Below are 21,701 nucleotides of genomic sequence, written 5' to 3'. Positions count from 1 at the left end.
AGGTTTCCAAGTTTTAGAAATGTCAACTTTTTGTTTTACAAATCAATAGGAGCAAGTGTGTGTGTGTGTGTACACACATATATATATATATATATATATATATATATATATATATATATATATATATATATATATATATATAGTGGATATAAAAGTATACACACCCCTGTTAAAATGCCAGGTTTTTGTGATATAAAAAAATGAGACCACAATAAATCATTTCAAAGCTTTTCCCAACTTTAATGTGCCTATAACCTACACAATTCAATTGAAAAACAAACAAATCTGTTAGGGGAAAAATATAAAAAAAAAACGTACAATAAACTGATTGCATAAGTGTGGACACCCTTAAACTAAATACCTTATTGAACTACCTTTTATAGGTTAGTACTAAGCTAACTGCCCTTGCGAGCCATTTTAAGCCTAGCCAATTATCCCTTGTGAGACTCAAACCCTGCACCTTGTGTTTGTAAGGCAAACACCTTCACCATTAGGCCACCCTCAGCATTCAGTCTTCTTGGGCACACACCTGCCATCAATTAAAGAGACTGATTAACTCCAAATAAAGTTCAGCTGTCCTAATAGGATTTTCCTGACATTTATTCAGGTGCCTGCTACAGCAAAAGCCATGGTTCGCAGAGAGCTTACAAAGCATCAAAGGGATGTCATTGCTGAAAGGTATCAGTCAGGAGAAGGGTAGAAAAAAATTTCCACAGCATTGGATATACCATGGAACACAGTGAAGACAGTCATCAAAAAGTGGAGAAAATATGGGACAACGGTAACATTGCAAAGAACTAGATATCCCTCCAAAACTGATGAAAAGACAAGATGAAAACTGGCCATGGAGGCTGCCAAGAGACCTACAGCAACACTGAAGGAGCTGCAGGAATTTCTGGCAAGTACTGGTTGTGTACTACATGTGACAACAATTTCCCGTATTCTCCATATGTCTGGGCTATGGGGTAGGGTGGCAAGACAGAAGCCTTTTCTTACACAGAAAAACATCCAGTCCTGGCTACAATTTGCAAAACTATACATCGTCTCCCAAAAACATCTAGGAAAATGTGTTATGGTCTGATGAGACCAAGGTTGAACTTTTTGGCCACAATTCCAAAAAGTACTTTTGGCACAAAACCAACACTTTGCATCACCAAAAGAACACCATCCCCATGGTGAAGCATAGTGATGGCAGTATCATGCTTTATGGTTGCTTTTCTTCAGCTGGAACTGGGGTTTAGTCAAGGTGGAGGGAATTATGAACAGTTCCAAATACCAGTCACTTTTGGGCCAAAACCTTCAGGCGTCTGCTAAAAAGATGAAGATGAAGAGGAATTTCACTTTCCAACATGACAATGACCTCAAGCATACATCCAAATCAACAAAAGAATGGCTTCACCAGAAGAAAATTAAAGTTTTGGAGTGACCCAGCCACAGCCCAGACCTAAATCCAATAGAAAATCTGTGGGGTGACCTGAAGAGGGCTATGAACAAGAGAAGCCCTCGCAATCTGACAGATTTGGAGTGCTTTTGCAAGGAAGAGTGTGCAAATATTGGCAAGTCAAGATGTGCCATGCTGATAGACTCCTACCCAAGAAGACTGACTGAATGCTGTAATTAAATCAAAAGGTACTTCAACAAAGTATTAGTTTAAGGGTGTCCATACTTATGCAACCAGCTTATTGCACTTTTTTTATTTTTTATAGTTTTCCCCTAACAGCTTTGTTTGTTTTTCAACTGAATTGTACAGGTTATAGGTCACATTAAAGGTGGGAAAAGTTTTGAAATGATTTATTGTGGTCTCATTTTTTATATCACAAAAACCTGGCATTTTAACAGTTGTGTGTATACTTTTTATACCCACTGTACATATATATATATATATATATATATAATTTGTGAGCCATTAATTTGGTCAAAAGTTCAGAATATTGAACATCTGGAATGTTGGCAGAAACTCTTGAATAGTCATACGATCTCAGAATGCTGGCATTACTTTGTGGGAGTTCACAGTACAGTAGGGAGTAGGTAGCCCTTGCCCCACTGTTATGCAATCTCAGCTTTGGTATATATAAGTAGTAGGGGATGTGAGGGTGCAAAAAATGTTTTTCTTTCTTTCTTTTTTCTTTTGGATATTTTGAGATCCATCATTTGCAGTTTATTTTTTTTTCTTCTGAAGTGTACCTATATATATATTTATATATATATATATATATATATATATATATATATATATATATATATATATATAAAATTTCGATCAAGAAACAAAAATTTATATATATATATATATATATATATATATATATATAGGTCTACTACTGTAGATCGAAATTACACTATTTCGAAATATGATAGTAGAACCCCACTAACGCGAAAGTGTACTTCAACGAAACTGCACTTTCGCGAAAGTCACTAAGTCGAACGGGACGTTTCCTGCACTGTGGTGCGGTAGTGACAGACCTTAGGGTTAGGGCTTGGGTTTAGGATAGTGGATAGCTAGTAGGGCTATCCACTATCCTTAACCCAAGCCCTACCCCTAAGGTCTTTGACTACCGCACCACAGTACAGAAAATAGGTCCAAAACTACTGCTCAGTGGAGGAAATACAATTTCCTGCACTGTGGTGCGGTAGTCATGGACCTTAGGGTTAGGGCTTGGGTTAAGGATAGTGGATAGCCCTACTAGCTATCCACTATCCATTACCCAAGCCCTAACCCTTTGTTCATTCTAGTGACTTTCACGAAAGTGCACTTTCGTTGAAGTGCACTTTCGCGTTAGTGGGACACTACTATCGTATTTCAAAATAGTGTAATTTCAATCTATGGTAGTAGACCTATATATATATGGATTCCCTTCACAAGCTCAAGGTTTCAATAATTTGAAATGCAAATGGTCAAGACCATAAGATCAAAGTTGAATGGAGATCACTGTACAGCACAGAATGGGAAATTTACCATTTCCTCACTGTAGTGCTATCTCAGAGTTGGTGTATTTATTTAGCAGGGGGTGTGAGGGGGCTTGCCCACCTGCAAAAAATAAACATTTTTTTTTCATTTTTATTTTTTATTACAATTGCGAAGTTTTAAAACTTTGATCTTATGGTCTCGACCATTTGCAGTTCAAAGTTTTGAAACTTCAAGCTTGTAAATTATTAATATATATATATATATATATATATATATATATATATATATATATATATATATATGTAGCACACCCGCAGGTGTAGCTGAAGAGATATGGGTTCCTTCCTACCTGACTCTGGTGACACCCCTATTAGGCCCAACACACCAAGGTGGCAAGAGGGACAGATTTTATTCTAGGTGACACATCTAGTTTAAAAGGCAATAGCACAACCATAAACAAATTATTTCAACAGTGCACCAGTTAGCAATAAGGCAAAGTGAGAATATGCATGCAATGAAAACATACATTCACCCTCTTCCCCAGACCTCAACAGAAGAAGGTCTTGACATTCAAACATGCACAAAGAAGGCAATATCAATGAGCAGTAAAGCTTTATTATGCAGCAATACAAACAAGGGAAAAATGCAATGTCATTAAGCAATAAAAGAGTCATAATACAATAACACAGATATGAGAAAATGCAATGTCATTGAGCAGCAAATTCTTGAAGGCCGCAGTACTAACACGAGCAAAATGCAATGTCATTGAACAATGAGGATTTATAATGCAACAATACAAATATGAGAAAATGCAATGTCATTGAGCAGAACTAACACCCTCCAACCCCTTGATCAATTCTAAACAGACCAACTGTGAAACTCTCTATTATACCTTGTTCACTGGCCAGTGACTACTTACAGTCTTGCTGCCTGCATGAGATGGGGCCCAAGTTGGAGTTCATATGGATCCCAGTTATTTGTAATCCAGGGCCACAATCTTATAAAAATATAAAATGATGGCCAGAGTCTCTCATCACTCCATCGAGAATATCCTAGTGACCAGGTGCCGTGGTTCGTCTGATGAGAAAAGTAGAAAATCACCTACCAGAACTCTGGTAATCATCTATGGTTTGTCTGTACTAGGCCCAAGGTACTCCATTTCATGCTGAATCATAGCAGGTGTGGAACTATTGGTTTCAGACTTCTCTCCTGATTCCACAAAATGCCATATCCAGGATTTCAGCAAGAGACAGACACAATCTGCTACTTCACTTCTCTGTCCCAAATCACTAGAAAAGAAAATCCAATCATGCTGCAAGGCCCTTCTTTCCTTCAGATATGTGTTTCAGTCTTCCCTCCTTCAGCTAGTGTTCCAGTCTCTTCTTTCACTTTCAAAATTGTCTTTATGATATACATGCATAAACACTCACACCACACATGCACACATGAATACAAGTATATCATCCTTCTAAAACCAGGAACCAACAACGCAAAACTCCGATTTAAGCACTACCATGAGACTTGCAGGGAGGCAAGTCCTAGCTTCCTTGTGCAATTCAGTGACTGGTAATGCTCATTGAGTTGAGTTTTGCTAAAAAAAACTGTGATGAGTTGTGATTCAATGAAATGGGAGTCAAAGTAACATAATGGCACTAATATATTTATGTGTCACCAGGATCACACATAGCACTTTTCTTCCTTCTGTGGAAGGACCACTTTGGCTGGTACTTTATTACTGACTGAAGGCTTGCTTGTAGGGATGAGTGGCCATCTTATGTAGTTTGGCCTTACACATTCAATTGTCTCAGTTTAGAGTTTTGCTATAACCTGCAGATCTTGAATACTGGCTTTCTTTTCTTTTTCACTGGTACCTCCTCCCTTATTCTGGTTGGATCAGGTCGGTGGGCTACCTTTTTTTTTTTTTGCTACTGTTCCTTCTTCCTACCATTGCACTCAGATTTTTGGAGAACAATGTTCATCTGGTTGCACTCAACTTTTGTCCCATTAGCCCTGTTTTATCCTTGTGTGATCTCATCTTTCTAAGATAACTGGTATTAGGTTTGTAAAGAGTTTTCAGTTTAGGTGTTCAAATGAGAACAGTTGCATTCTTAGCTGAGTTTAAGTCATACTACTGTATCTAAAGAGGTCCCACTCCTCTGTGACAAACGTGCTTATGCGTCTACTGAGGGCATGAGCTCAGGAAGGAGGTTTCCTCTGACTCAGGCTGACTGTGGTGGTTTTATGTTTGTCTGAGGTAAGCAAAGATGTAAACTAGATTTTGTCACAGGCCTTGGATGGCAGTGGGATGATGGGAGGGTATTGTATCATTTTTCTTTGAGATCTTTTACTCTAGTAGACTTGTTGAGGTTTGAGGAGTGCATAGCTGTGAGGAGCATTTCCCTGCTATGATCAGTCACAATACCCCTGATTTGATTTCTCTGCAGTGAGAACACATTAGTCCTGCACTCCACTTTAGATGTACCCCATCAAAGAGGCAACTTATATCCATTTTGCTTATTAATCCATTTTCTAGTGCTTCCTCAGAGGAGGGGTGGTTGTTTCCCCTTGAGAGTTTTATTAGAAGTTTTCAGGATTTGACAGAAATGCAAACATTACCTTGTCCTAAGTGACTGTTATGTCAGTTTTCATTGGGCTTTAGGGACCTGGAGATTTCACCAACTCATGATGGCAACTAACTCTGTTTTTGACAAAGTGTACATTCTCTGTAAGCATTCCACTTTGGTAACTTGTGTTTTTGGCACACAACCTTCCTCCCATTACTTGACATCTGAGCTCCCATTCTGAGCAGATTCTCATAACCTAGTTCTGTAGCTGCATTTCCCCTCACCTCCAGGTGCAGGTGCTTTAAGAGCCATAACTTGCTTAACTGTTACCTAGAGCAGTTGCCAGATTGGTGCCCCTTCATCCCAAATTTGAAGACAAAAGAAAAAAGATGAAAAAAAAGTATTTCAAACAAAATCACTGTAGTAAGGAGCTTCTACAAGCTACTTCTTACAGTTAACAAAAATATGAGGACATTCATTTTAAGCAGCCTCAGTATTATCTGTGGTTGCTGTACTCACTTCCAATCAGCCTCTCTTCAGAGGAGCTAACCGTGTCCCTAACAAGTTACAACCGGGGCAAGAGGGGCTGATTTTGTCCCCTAACAGGTTCCAACTGGGGCAAGAGGTGCTGATCATGCCCACTAACAGGTCATAGCCAGGGCTGCTGCCTCCTGCACCCAGCCATAGATATGCTATTGGATGTTTTGATTTTGATTTATTATAGTTGCAACCTCAGACCCTCTATGAGTGTTTATGAGGGCAGATCTGGAAGGCAATTATTTTCACTTCAAGTGGGCTGTTCTGTTTGTTGCAGTTTGACATCTCAGGAGTGCAAAACATCCTTTATGTTGCACTACAGTATCAGTATTGGAAAAATAAATCTAAGCACCTGGTGTGAGAATAGAACACACAGCCTTCTAATCATCCCAGAATCAAAGGTGAGTGTGCTACTTTCTCAGCTACACTGCATAACAGTACTGAGCATAATGACATTCATTCACTGTTTCTCTAATACATACTTGAGCCAGGTCAGGGTTGCAAGGGAGTCAGAACCTATACCACCACCACTCAGTGGGAGCAAGGCAGAAAGATTTCAAGAAAGAAAAGATTTCAAGACTGCACAAACTAAAGCAATGCTGGTGATTCGCTGCCTGGTGAGGGAAGTAAACCAATATATATTTTTTGTATGTGAGTAATAGAACTGCTTTCTGTTTTACCTGCTCCATTTTGTTTTCTGTTTTAAGAAATGTGTTTGGCCTGGTAGTTTTGTTCTGTGTGACAGACAGACAAATTATCTAGGCTGCACATTTCACAGGTTTTTCATTGGTTAAATTCTTTCTTGATACTTAAGCACACAGTGAATTTTGGATCTTTGTCGTTTTCTGAAAAGATTTTAAGCTTGCATAAACTATAGCACTGCTGGTGATTCCCTCCAAGTTTTTCTCACTGCCCCCGCCATTCCCTTCATTGACCTGCTTTTTAAACCTGGTGATTTTAAACTGCTCACCCCTACTGTAGATTAAGGTTAATAAACTCCTCACTTTCTGCACTACTGTTAAAATCTTGATTTATTTGTCTTTCCTTGTCCTTATATTGAAAAACTACATTTTGTCTCTCATGGTCTGTTCTACTGATTTACTTGCTCTGAATTCATTATCTAGCTAACTACTGAAGAAAGTAGTATATTTTACTCACTAGCAAGCACTTGTTTTTACATCAAGAAGTCAGTGGATTTTCCATCTACTACACTGGGAGGTAGCCTGGTCTGTTTAGATTAGGGAAAAACCTGAGATTTCTGCATGTAGTTTTATTGACTGGAGGGCTTATTATTAATCATCTTATCTTGTATTTAGTGCCTTTATAAATTCTGCACAATTAAGTAGCCCTTGGCTCATTCATACAAAGCGAAGTACTTTGATTGAATAATCACACTTGTATAAGCTTTTTAAAGTACACTGCTGTATCTGTATCTTTAAGTTTGTTTGTGGTAGCATTTCAGTCCAGACACACCTTTTACATTAGGAGGACTGGGATTATTCATCATGTGGCAGCAGGTGTTTACTTGGTCTGCTTGAGCTAGGAAGCACACAAAAGGGCTCTAAGTATTTTTTTGCACTTCTCTTATACAGTATGCTTTGACTCTACTTTAGCAATTTCAAAAAAAAAATCTGTACTGTCTGCTGCTTTAAGTTGATAGATAGATATATTCAGCCATTTACAACAGTGCATGTACACTTCTGTTTGCTAGAATATATATAGGAAAATATAGTCACTTAGATGCATGTACATTTCTGTTTGTTAGCATGTATAAAGGGTTAAACTGCTCTTAGCTGAGAAGCAGAAAGGTATCCAACTAAATGTTGTTGTGTCTTTCAGCTTATCCCAGTTAGGGGTCGCCACAGCAGAACTCCGGTCCGCTAATGTTTGGTAGTGGATTTTTATGTGCCGAGTTACCAGCCCTGACGCACAACCTTCGATGTAGGCACACTCATTCACGCATGCCTCCGCACAGAAGACGCTCTAGCTGAGAATCGAACGGGACAACGTCTTGCTGTGAGGCAACAACGCTACCGCGGCACCACTACTAGTGCCTGGCACGAGCATCTATTTATTACAGATAAAAAATCAGGTGCAGGGAGTATTGGGAAGGCTGCTTTCATACAGAAACATTCTCAAACAGAAAAGACTTCCTAAGATTATTCACCTTGAAAAGAATACAATGAACAGACTGTATGACATCAGAAAATATCATATTAGACCAGTGACAAGTGAAATACCACAGGGTTCAGTCCTGGGTCCTCTCCTGTTTGGTATCTACGTCACTGAAGTACAGGCTAACACAGAAGGTCTTTGGCTAACAAAGTTTGCAGATGACTGCAAACTAGGAGCCATAATCGAAACTCTTAACGATGTGGGCATATTACAAAAGGGCCTCACTGAGACAGATACCTGATGTCAAAGCCATGGCCTGAAGCTCAATGCCAAAAAGTGTATTGTCATCCCCTTTGGTAAAAACTCTGTACCCATGAACTGCCACATAAGTGGTAGTCTACTTAACACTGAAAGTGTGATAAGAGACCTTGGGACACAGGTGGACAGTAGTCTCTCCTTTGATAATCACATCGCCACAGTGGTCAGGAAATCCTTCTATGTGGCTCACCTCATCACAAAAGGTTTCTCATCCAGAAAAAAAGAGGTCATTGTTCCCCTCTACTCATCACTCATTAGACCCATTATACAGTACAACACCCCCTTTTGGTATGTACCTCACAAGACATCTACAACAACTGGAAAGGCCACAGAAATACCTCACAAAGAGGATTACTGGCCTCAAACAGATGCCCTCATGAACCGTCTCAAAAAACTCCAGCTTTACTCCGTCGCATATTGCCTACTCAGAGGCGATCTCTGCCTAACATACAAAGCTATGTCAAACCCAGAGCTGTTGGACATGCTCCATTTAAAGAAATCCCAATCCCTCCGAGCTACACGCTCTAGGGACCTAAACCTTGTCACCACAATAAACAGAACATGCTGGAGGGATAGATTCATGTCCCAGAGACTTCCCATACTCTGGAACAGACTACCTATCTATGTCAGACAGAGCTCCTCATTAGCACTCTTCAAGAAAAATCTTGATGATTGGATGGGAAATAGGAAATTCACCCCAGGGATCACTTTTGTGGCTTTTGTGGCTCTGCTCGACAGGGGCACAGGAAAATAATTTTCTTGGATGGCGAAAGCCAGGGTACCTTTTTGGCTAGGCTTATATAGGCCCTAGGGCTAATAGCCTAGTACCTACCTATGAACCTATAACAGACTGCAAATTCTAACGGTATTAACAACAACAGACTGTTTCATGGACAAGATCCGGATGGTACAGAAGAATGTATAAAGAACATTAAAAGTGTATGATGTTAGATCTGATTATATGTTGGATCTGATATGCTGGAGGACATAATCTATGCTGCCTGAAAAGTTTAACCTGAAACATTAAAGCTGTAAACTGTACAGTATTGTACGTGTCATCTGTTATATAGACAAGTTATTTTATTAGTACTGCTCATAATATAGTGCTAAAAAGGTTAATAGTCTGCAAAGTTCAGTGCATTAATCAGACTTTTATTTTAACAAGGCACCAGCAAGCAGCAGCAGACGGACATTTGCATTTAATTTTTCATAAGTAGTTAATTGCACTTTAGTATATTGTATCTGTTAGTTGTAGGGCTGTTGCAGGTAGTTTGTTTGGCGTTGTTACACTTGGGCTCCAAACCAGTTATTCTATACTAAGAAGGTGCTTTTCTGCACCTTATGGCAGAAGTGTGCTGAGCTAACGTGCCTGATTTGGGAATTGCTGTTGGAAGGGTTATTATGTGCTTTCCTGATTGCTAGTCAGCTTAAAACTTGTTTCTCTTTGCTTGTATTTAAGCCTCACAGTTGCACAGTGCTGCTCTTCATGCAGCTGCAGTTAGTAGTGCCCTGTATAGGTGCAAAAGCCTAGAAGCTCAATTTTTCCCTAAACATCTTTTAATGAAACCCTTACAAGCTTTTCTGCTTCTCTAAGAGCACCTCACTTGCACACTAAGCAGCGTTGCCTTATTGATCAACCTTAGTCTACACGAAGTATAGCTACCTCTTGTAGTCTCGGCACTGCCAGCACAGTCCTGCCAAATTAACCTATTCCCTTCTCTAATAAAACATACAGTAAGAGCCTGCTATCATGTATGGGCAGTTTCCCATCATCTTTCGGCCAGCCCGATAGTCATGGGCATCCTGAGACAATGTAGCAATTGTCTTATGTATACTGACAACCACTTACTCCTGAAACAAACAAATATTTTATGTAAGATGTGTAGTTACATTATGAAATTGGAAGCAAGACTCTCTCATAAGGACAATCAAATGCCAAACAGATTGTCAACACACACACACTTCCCACACTAAATATGGACATGACACACAAACCCACATATACAGAGTTACTCACTAGTAACTTACCAAAATATCAGAGGACTCCCAAATAGAAACCACTTACACACATAATGCAAAAAGCAACCACAACACACAACAACACACACACCAGTGTCTCAACAAACAAGCCCATCAGGCATAACACCATAAAACCTAATGTACTGTTCATAGTTGACTACATTGTTCATAGGTTCATACTAGGCTATCTGCCCTAGGGCATTTATAAGCCTAGCCAAGAATGTGTTTGGCTTTCGCCACCCATTTTAAATTTATTTTGCTATGCCCTTTTTCGAGGTTAGTATACTGTGCTTCAGTGACACAGAAGTGATACCCGGGGTAAACCTACGATCTCCCATCCACTCATCAAGATTCCTCTTGAAGAGAGTCAATGAGGGACTCTGCCTAACCTGGACTGGGATTTTATTCCAGAGTGAAGGGAGCCTCTGGGTTATGAATCTGTCCCTCCAGCATGTCCTATTTATTTCAGTGCTGAGATTCAAGTCTCTCGAGCGCGTAGCTCGATGGGATTTGGATTTTCTGAGGTGCAGCATGTCCATTAATTCCGGGTTGGACATGGCTTTATACGTCAGGCACAGATCGCCTCTGAACAGGCGGTATGCCACTGAGTAGAGCTGGAGTTTCTTTAATCGGGCAGCATATGGCATCTGTTTGAGCCCTTTGATCCTCTTGGTGAGGTACTTTTGGGGTCTTTCCAGTTGCTGCAGGTGTCTGGTAAGGTACATCCCAAAAGGGCATTGTGCTCAATTATGGGCCTGATGAGGGATGAGTAAAGAGGCAAGATGACCTCCCTGATCTAGATGTGAATCCATTCATGATTAGGTGGGCTATATAAAATGTTTTTCTAACCACTTTGGCCACGTGGTTGTCAAATGAGAGATTACTATCAACTTGGGTCCCCAGGTCCCTAATTACTTCTTCTGTACTTAATGGATTTCCACCTATGTGGTAATTTGTGGGCACTTTGTTTTGCCAAAGGGGATGACTATACACTTTTTGGCATTTAGCTTGAGGCCATGGATCTGGCACCAGTTGTCTGTTTCTATGAGGCCCTTTTGGAGGATGCTTGTGTCGGCTGAAGAGTCGATTATGGCGCCCAGTTTGCAGTCATCTGCGAACTTGGTCAGCCACAGTCCTTCCATGTTGGCCTGTACCTCCGAGAAATATATACCGAACAAGAGAGGTCCCAGGACTGAGCCTTGTGGGACACCACTTGTAACTGGTTTGGAGTCTGACATGGCTCCAGCAATTCTAACCATGTGGGTTCTGTCCTTGAGCCAGTTTGCAATCCATCTAGTGACATAGGGGTTTATATTTAAGCTGGTGAGCTTATCTATAATGCCCGAGTGGGGTATTGTATCGAAGGCTTTTGCGAGGTCCAGGTAGGCTGTGTGGACCACCTTCCCCCGTCAATGGCCTTGGTGACTGTTTCAAAGAAATCAACCAGGTTTAAGAGGCAGGATCTGCCCTTAACAAAGCCGAACTGGGTAGGATCCAGTGTTTGTAGGTCCCCAGTATCTTTATTTATGAGGTCCATGATGATCCTTTCCATAGCTTTGCAGACCAAGCTAGTCAGGCTTATGGGGCAATAGTTTCCAGGATCCGTTGAGGCACCACCTTTATGGAGAGGGACCACTGTTGCTGTACGCCACTCTTTGGGCACATATCCTGTAGTAAGGCTGAGATTGAACAGTAGTTTTATGTTTGGGTTTAGCTCTTCTTTGAGTTCATGTAGGACGCAGCCCGGGACACCATCTGGTCCCATTGATGCTGTGTTTTTTTCCTTTGGAGAGGGCGGCTCTTACCTGAGCATCTGAGATGTCAGGGGGGCAGCACTCTGCTGGGATAGATATTTGCCCTTTTGGTGGGGAGAGGGGGGAGAAGTTTGTGCTGAACCTGTCAGCTAGGATGTTGGCAATGTCTGTGGGTTCGGTGTATTTTTTGTCATTTTGGACTAATTCTGAGCATATCTGGGAATTGACACCCAGGTTCCTAACATAACTAAAGAAAGCCTTGTGATTATCCTTAGTGTCCTGTGCAATTTTTCTCTCGAAGCTGACCTCAGACAATTTTATGTGTGCCCGTAGTTTTTTGCTAATACTGATCAGTGATGCCTTCCCTTTTTGGGATTTTGCTTTATCATTTAGTAGCTTCCTCCTTCTATTGTATAGTTTGTTTATGGCTGGGGTCCACCAGACAGGACGTCTGCCTTTGGAGGATTGGGTCTTGGTTTTATTTGGGATCGCATGATCCATGCATTCCTGAAGGTGTTCATAGAATGCGTTTATAAAGGATTCTGCGGTCTGGGCCATATTTTCCACAGCCCGGGGGCTTTGAAGGATTCCACCTCAGTTTTGAGGAGTGTAAAATTTGTTTTAGAGAAGTTTTTCACTGTGGTTTTCTGGGCAGGGGGTGGGGTCGGGATGTGAATATCCAGTGAGATTAGTTTATGGTCTGATCTTACCAGTGAGGGATACACTTCTGGTCTGGAGCATAGAGTCCCCATGTTGGTGATCATCAGGTCCAGTATGTTTTCCCCTCTTGTGGGAGTGGTAACAAGTTGTTCCATAGCATTTGAGTTTATAAATTCTAGGAACCTTTGGGCTAGGGTGTTGGAGCTAGAGTAATGCTCCCAGTCTATGTTTGGGTAGTTGAAGTCGCCCAATATAATGGTGTTTGGAGAGACCTTCATATTTTCCAGTGTTCTCAGGAAGGCCGAGTGGGGTTCCTGGGTTTGGGAGGGTGGTCTGTAGCAGGCTATAAACTGGAAGGCAGTTTTACCCACTGTTAGTTGCACATGGATAGTCTCTGATGTTTCGTGCTTTGCCACCAACCTGGAGGTGTGGGTATCTTTGATGAATATCGATACTCCCCTTCCTTTGTGGTTCAGTCCAAGTTTTGGGGCTGAAAAGCATGGTATGAGGTATAACCTGGTAGTGCTGGGGTGCTCTCGGGAGCCCTGAACCAGGTTTCTGTTACTGCACAGATATCGATGTTCTCCATGCTAAGGAGAGTTTCGAGTGCATCTTGAGGTTTAGACTTCTGGCGTTGAGTAGCATTACTCTTAGTTTCTTATCCCTTGTGTTACCTATGCAGGTGGGTTTGTTTTTTGAGCCTTGCCTAAAAAAGGCACTATGGGAGTAGCAAGAGCCTTTGCCAATATCCGAAAGCCCAGGGGTGACAGGTGCAAGCCGTCCCTAGCGAAGCATCGTGGCTTGTCGAGCATATCATCCCAAGCTGACAGGCATTGGATCCCCTTTGAATGACACCAGTACTTAAGCCAATTGTTGAAATTGATCATCTTGTCTTCATATTGTGGTATCATTCTTGGTGAGGGTAAGATGCTACTCAAGGTCAGGGTCATACCGGCCTGGGCTACATGCTCAGAGAGCTCCTTTATGTCTCTTTTCATGTAGTCCAGGAGGTGCGTCTCAGGTCATTCACACCAGCATGGACAATGACTGAGTCATATTTGTACTTGCCTTGGAGTGACCTGAGTGCTTGTGTTATGTGGCGGATCCTAGCGCCCGACAGGCTGCTCACCGTGACCCTCTCCTTGTTCAGCCTGGTGAGCGGGACGTCAGTGTGCCTGACGATAGAGTCACCTACTACAAGTGTATCAGGTGTGTTGTTTAGTCTTAAGGGCTGTGACTGTTTGGCACACTGGCTTTGTGAGATATGTGTTGCACGTGTTTTGTTTTGGGGTAACGGCTGCTTGGGTGTCTGCTTTGAAGGTCTCTGCTGCTTCGGCAGATCTTTATTTAGAGCCGCCGAGTATGTTTTTGTGTGATTATGTGTTTGGTTTGCTGTCGTGGTAGGTCTATGTGAGACTGGAATTGTAGTGAGTGTGGTTTCCTTCTCCTCCTGACTGGTTATGCCAGTACTGAGTTGAGAGAGCTTAGCCTCCAGTTTGGCTATATGGTTGCATCTCTCACATGTGTTGGAATTTGTTGGGAGGAGGAGAGGGTTGTCTGTGTACATGAGGCAGTTGTAACATTGCCTCAAAATTCCCAGATTCACCAGCTGGACCGGAGAGGAGATTGACAACAGACCTTTGGACATGCTAGAATAATATTGGGAATTCCTTAATAATTGAAAACCAGGGCCAGTGGGGAGTGAGGGTGTAGTGCTTTTAATTTTTAGTGCTGACTTATATAATTGCTTTAGTGAGCAAGTGCCAGGTAACTTAAGTGCAATGTGTTACAGGTAACTTAAATGCAAAAACGACAAACAGTAACTTTCTTTTAAGTGAAACAAGGAAATAAGTACAGTAAGCAATGCAGATACACAGATGTTCCCCTCACCAGGGTGGATAAGGACAGGATTACAGTTAGCTGTCTGTTAGGTGCCAGGATCCTTCAAGTCACTCAACCACAAGTACCAGTATAACTCCATCATAGCCCATGTGGGTATGAATGACTTGAGATATACCTCACTGGAATATATGAAGAGATACATGACTGAGCCCTCCAGTTATGTGTCATAGGCAGGTATAAGCCTAGCCTTAAGCAGCATTCTACCTTTTCCAAGGATGATACCACAATACAAACAAAAATGATTAACTTTAACAATTGGCTTAGCTTCTAGAGTCAGTCCAAGGGGATCCAATATCTGTCAACCTGGGAAGACGTGGTCGACAGGCCACACTGCTTTGACACAGATGGTCTGTACCTGTCTCCTCTAGGCTTATGGATATTGGCAAAGGCATTAGCCACCCCTATTGTGCCTTTTTAGGCAGTCTCAAAATAAACAACTCACCAACATAACAAATCCTCTCTGGATAAACTCAAGGTACTGCTGTTTAATGCTAGGAGTCTAAATAAGAAACTGCACTCCCTGGAAGCACTCCTCACTTTGGAAGATGCTGACATCTGTGCATTCACAGAGAAATAGTTCAAAGGCATGGAAAGCACCCTAGCCATGCAGGGCTACAATGCTATCTATACATTTAGACCACAAACCTGAGCATGAAAGAACCAAAGGAGGAGATATAGCCATATTCATTAAGGATAAGTATACCTCAAGACTTGTCTAACAGTATGACTCTCTTGCGCTACTCCATGTCCAATTAACTATAGGCAAAGCCCCCAATCACATCATAGCTAGCTATAGGTCCCCCACCATGAAACAGGAAAAGCATACCACATACCTGGACTTACTGGATTACCTTGCCATACAGCCCATCATCTTTCTCATAGATGATTTTAATTATCCTACCATCGACTGGGAAACATACACAACCACAAAGATGCTGGCTCAGAGGTTCTTGGACTTTGTCAATGCAAATGCTCTGGAACAGGTAGCCAACACACTCACAAGAGGCTCAAATACCCTGGACACAGTACTCACTAACATGGGAGAGCATTGCACCCCCCCCACCCCATGTGATGTCTTCCCTTGTAAGATCAAACCATAAATCAGTCTTGTTTGATGTAATTATAAGGCCAGATACCCCATCAAGCTCAAAAACACTTACAAATTTTTCAAAGTCAAATTACCTCGTACTAAGTTCAAAGCCCCCTCAAATGCAGATAACACAGACTCCTATGCAGAGGTGTACACCAATGCCCTGTATAACCACTTAAGCAGTTGTATAGAATTGGCTGTACCTGACTAGATTAAAACCAGGTCTTGCCGAAAAAACAGCCTATACAACGAGAGAGAAACTTATGTCCAAGAATGAGAGGGAACTGTCTCAGCAGAGGAAGAAATCCCTCTTTAGTTTAAAATGAACAAATTAATTACAAAGCAAAAATAGCCTCCCTACCTAAGGATAATCACAAGGCATTCTTTAACTATGTCTAAAATCTAAAAGAGAATACCCAGCTATGCACTGAACTGGTTGTGGATGGCACCACCCATACTCAACTGGTGGTAGTAGCCAACCTGCTAGCTGACAGATTTGGAACAAACTTCAACCCCCTCTCCCCTCCAGTCATCTCCCAAAATATACTGACCACCATTCCTCAGCCTATTATCTCAATAAAGCAGGTCATCTTGGCACTCCCCAAGGCCAAAACCATGGCATCAATGGGACCAGACAACATCCCAGATTGCCTTTTAAATAACTTAAAAAATGACATAGCAGACCCACTTGGATCTGTTTAACCACAGCCTGCAATCTGGCTACATTCCAGTGGGATGGAGGACAGCAACAGTAATTTCTCTGCATAAAGGGGGACTATCAACCAACCCTGAGAATTATAGGCCCATAAGCTTGACTGGCCTCATCTGCAACATCATAGAAAGAATCATTATGAACCTTATAACAGGGACATATATAATCTCCAAATTCTGGACCCAATGCAATTTGGATTTGTTAAAGGTGGATCATGCCTGTTAAACATGGTTGACTTCTTTGAGAAAGTCACCAAGGCCATGGATGAGAGAATGACAGTGCATACCACCTATCTTGAGCTAGCCAAGGAATCTGATACAATCCCCCACTCAGGTATTATAGAGAAACTCTCCCAGTTGGGAATTACCAGATGGGTATCCAACTGGCTCACCAACAGGACACATACTTTCAAAGTGGGTAACTTCACCTCTAGCAAAAGAACAGTCACCAGTGGCATACCACAGGGATCTGTGCTAGACCCCTTACTGTTCAGAATTTATTTCTCAAAAATCCAGGCAAACTTGTATGGGCCGTGGCCAACCAAGTTCCCTGATGATTGCAAAATGGGAGCAATCACTGGGTCTCCCAATGATGTTAATATACTGCAGACAGGGTTAACATAGACAAATGATTGGTACCAAAGCCAGTATTAAAGCTAAATGTAAATGTAATGCATTATTATTCCCTTTGGGAAGGCTGACATTCCTGCCAATTACATTATAGATAGCACCCCCCCTAAGTGTAGACCCATTGGTATGTGATCTGGGTACTCAGGTTGATAGTAATCTGAACTTTGACCACCATGTACCCACAGTAGTAAAGGAAATCACTCTATGTGGCACATCTTATAAGTAAAGGCATTACGTCTAGATCTAAGAATGTTATAATTGCATTATACTCGGCCCTCACCAGACCAGTAATTGAGTGCAATGCTCCCTTTTGCATGTACCTCACCAGACACCTGCAACAATTGGAGAGACCACAGAGGTTTCTCACCAAGAAATTACAGGGTACACCAAACATGTCTTACATGGAAAGACTGAAAGCCCTGTCACTGTATTCTGTCTCCTATAGGCTGCTACAGGTAATGACCTGTGCCCGACTTACAGAGCAGTCTCTGACCCAGCCCCAATGGAAATGCTACATATTCATAAATCAAACTGCACAAGTCACTTGCTCCAGTGTTCTTAACCTAGCCTCTGACATGAACAGTTCATGCTGGAGAGATAGATACATCTCCCAGAGACTGCCACTTCTCTAGAACAAGCTTCCAATTCATGTGAAACTAGGCCCCTCCATGACCCTCTTCAAACGCAACCTAGATCAATGGATGGGCGACTGCAAATTCACTCCTGGGGTGGCACCCATGTCCCTCCTGGACAGAGGAAGTTGGTATTAACTACCATAGACCCTTATCTCTGTGAACTTCACTCACTGAGCCACCGACAACTGGGGCAACTCGGGTTAAATATGGCTAGGCTTGTAATGGCTCTAGGGCCATTAGCCTAGTAACCTATGACTCTATGAAGTGCCAGTCTATTACAGGATGAACACACAGACTCATTCACACACAGCATACTCATATGTAATGGTGGGCAATTTAGAGCCTTGCCTGTTCTCCTTGGATGAGGGAGGAAAATAGAGCATCCAGTGAAAAGCAATACAGATACAGATAGGTCATGCAGATTAAATGATGAAGACACCCTACCTGGGAAATGAACTAGAGAACCAGGTGCTGTTAGTCAGTAATATTAACATGCAAACAAAATCAAATCACTATTGTTTATGACAAAAGCAGCAGTACACTTTTGACGCTACCTTAATATGCAGTTTATTATCTTTAGGATGCAGCCAACACTCCTCTTAAACTTATATCATGTTACTCTGCATTCATGTTTAACAGGCTGTAACCATAACAATGCAACAGCTACATATGAGGGCGGCTGACTAGATGTGTTACTGCTAATCCCTTATGCCAAGCAGGACCTAAATCTCAGTTTGGACATTATTTATACAAAATATTGGACTTTCCTACTAGTCCTTTGTTCCAGTGTATATAAGATGTGGAACAGTTTGAAGTTCATTTCTGGTTTGTGACCATATAGATCACACTTACTCCTGAGAAGTACAAACACACAGTTGCTGTTTTGGGATTTAATGTTAAAACTCAGATGCTGCTTTTTAATAATTTTGCAACCCTCAGTAGAATTCACAAATAAATAATATAGTCCCTGCACTACATTTCTCAAAGTGTATTTTTTTCCAGATGAACTTGCATGATCTGATCTCAATAATATTGTTTGTTTGCTGAAACAAAAGGCTATCCTTTTATAAAATTATTTCATCTCTATTTTCCATTACTTCTGAAAACATGGATTTCAAGGATGCGATTAAGCAGTCTGACAAAAGTCATGGTATCATGATACTGCAGAAAAATATTAACAGAATCTAACCTCTTCCATTAAAATAAAACTATTTTCTCTCCCTAAATAGAGTACACTACAATAGGTGGAGGCCTTCAGAATGTCATTTGATGAGAGATAAAAACAAGGACTCAGCATCAAATACCACCCTTTCACTACTCAAACATAACAGGAGCATATGCCATATTTATGACTGTGAGTTATTTCCTTCGACACACTTGCCTTTTTGAAGCAAAAAAGCAAAACAGTTCTGGATGTCTTATGTTAATGTATTTCTGTTATCAGTGCACAGAACGGGTGACTGAATGATGGCAGAGAGAATTAAAACAGGCATTGTGTCATTAGGTCTCACAAAAATGAGTTAACTGTTGCATTATTGTTCCTGTGTACTCATTTGACCTTAAGCTTGTTCTTTCTGGGTCTTCTAATATTCTAGATCACCCCCTAGCTATATAAGCACCAACTCTGATCACCACTTCCAACAGTACCTTCTATAGCACTTGCTCTAGCAGTAGCAATGGGGCAGTGCACATCTAAGTGATATGAAGGAGGGTGGGTGGACATTATGGCCATCATTCATGGTCAATAGAAAAAAAGAGAAATGTGCTTGTTTTCTACTTAACTGTTTTTCTCAGCTGGTGTACAAAAATGCAATGAAGTCAGACAGTGGTCCAGGGACATTTCTCCCTTCCCCTAAAGTACTGATATTTATTGGCATTGACATGTTTGCAGTGTTTACCAGCCAGCCTCTCCTAAGAGGCTGACCTAGACTGGTGAAATGTCCCATCCCCCACCCAAGGTGGGAAAACTAGCATTCAGAAGATCTAATCCACACTTCTCAGGTTGCTTTTTGAACCCAAGTCACCTATGGTACAGTCAGGGGCAAATCCACTGGTTAATGGGACTAAAGTTAATGTTCTATTGTTTGCTAAATGTTAAAAGCTGAACTTCTAGAATAATAGATGTCCTGATTTAAGCTAAATCTGCTTAACTCAGTAATTTAACATTCAAAACTGTAAATGCCAGTTGGACAATGTCAGTTGCTGTATTTGTTAAAATGATCACGCCTCATATGCAAAAGATTGATAGACATGTTGAAATATGGATCAGAGTTGCTATGAAGTAACAAATGGCTGCCATTTTCTGTTTCTGTTACCCAGCAAAACTAAACAAAATCATTTTACTTGAGAAAAGAAGAGTGTTAAGCAGCCAGAATGAAAATACAAATCAATGTCATTACCAAAACAGGAAAATGTGAGCTGCTATTACCTTCTGACACTTAAATTGAATTTTGTCAGTAGTCACTCTATTTTGAATTTCTTTTAAAACATAACTTTCATCTGATTACTTGATTGCTTAGCCCGTAATTATTAAACTTGAAATATAAAACTATGCTGGTTGTTACTAAGGCACCCAGTTCAAGCAGATGACAAATCCATAAGTCCAATCTTGACATCTTGACTGCATGGGAGGATCCAGCTATCCTAAGCCATATCTAATGGTTTGACTATTAAACAAACAATTCTGGGAGGTTGCTTTACCTTTAGACATCAATTGTTGTTCCTTCTCAGCCTTTAATAGAAAGAATGCCTACAAGCCATGTTCTTTCTCCCAAGGTTTGAACTACCTCTCCTGCCTGGCCCCAATTTCAAGTGGACAGAGCAGATGAATCTTCAAATTTGGGAAAATAGTGTTTTCTTGAGTTACTTGGGGAGTTAGTTGAATACCTGAGTTGTGAAAGCCGAAGACACACACTGTCCAAAGTGGGCTAATATGACAGAGCAATTAGATCACAGGCAGGGCTCACTGTCTCAGCTACAGAAGAAGCAGGTACAACAGATTCTTGGGTTGAAGAGCTCAAAGAGCAAGTCAAGGTTCATATATATATATATATATATATATATATATATATATATATATATATATATGTGTGTGTGTGTGTGTGTGTGTGTGTGTGTGTGTTTGTGTGTGTGTGTGTGATAGTGATATGGAAAGCTGACTTTGCTCTTTTGACATTTGCAGACCAGACATTATAAATAGTTCTGAAAGCCATGCTTATGTCACTGTTTGGATTACAACTGCAACCAATAAAACATACCATGGCCTCTAAGGCTTAAATTTTACAAAGAATCAACAGACAATATTAACATAATTGAATATTTTGTTTTTATGAGGGCTCCTTGGACAATCCTCAGAAAATTCTTGGCCAAAAGATATTTATAGCCTCTGTGAGACTTCCTACCATGCTCTCATTGTGCATGTAAACACTATTGGCTGCACCGCTGAGGAAGGAATTTTGCAACATCCCTAAGGCGGTTCCTTCTGCCTGAGCCCCAGTTCCAGATGGCTTTACAACTGAGCTATATAAAACTCTTCCCAAGCTGTTTATGCCCAGGTTACTTAATGTCATGAGAGACCTGCACTGAGGCATGCTTCCCGCCAGCATGGCATAAAGCCAGTATTTCAGTGATCCCATAGAAGATGAAAACCCTTAAAACTGCTGGTGGCTTACTAGTTAATGTCTCTTTTAAACCATGACTAAAGTGTCCATGACAATATTAATAACCTAAGTAGTATCATTGTTTCCTTCCCTCATAACCAATCTAAATAGCTTTGTCCATACCAGACTAACCAAGGATATCAGGTGGATTTCACTCTTCTCCAATAAAGCTAATAGAGACCAGTCCCCCTGCTTATTC

This window comes from Protopterus annectens, chromosome 1.part1 (genome assembly GCF_019279795.1).
Source record: "Protopterus annectens isolate FY-2018-M chromosome 1.part1, PAN1.0, whole genome shotgun sequence".
In the NCBI taxonomy this organism is placed as follows: Eukaryota; Metazoa; Chordata; order Ceratodontiformes; family Protopteridae; genus Protopterus; species Protopterus annectens.
Note: the sequence above shows the minus strand (reverse complement) of the source record.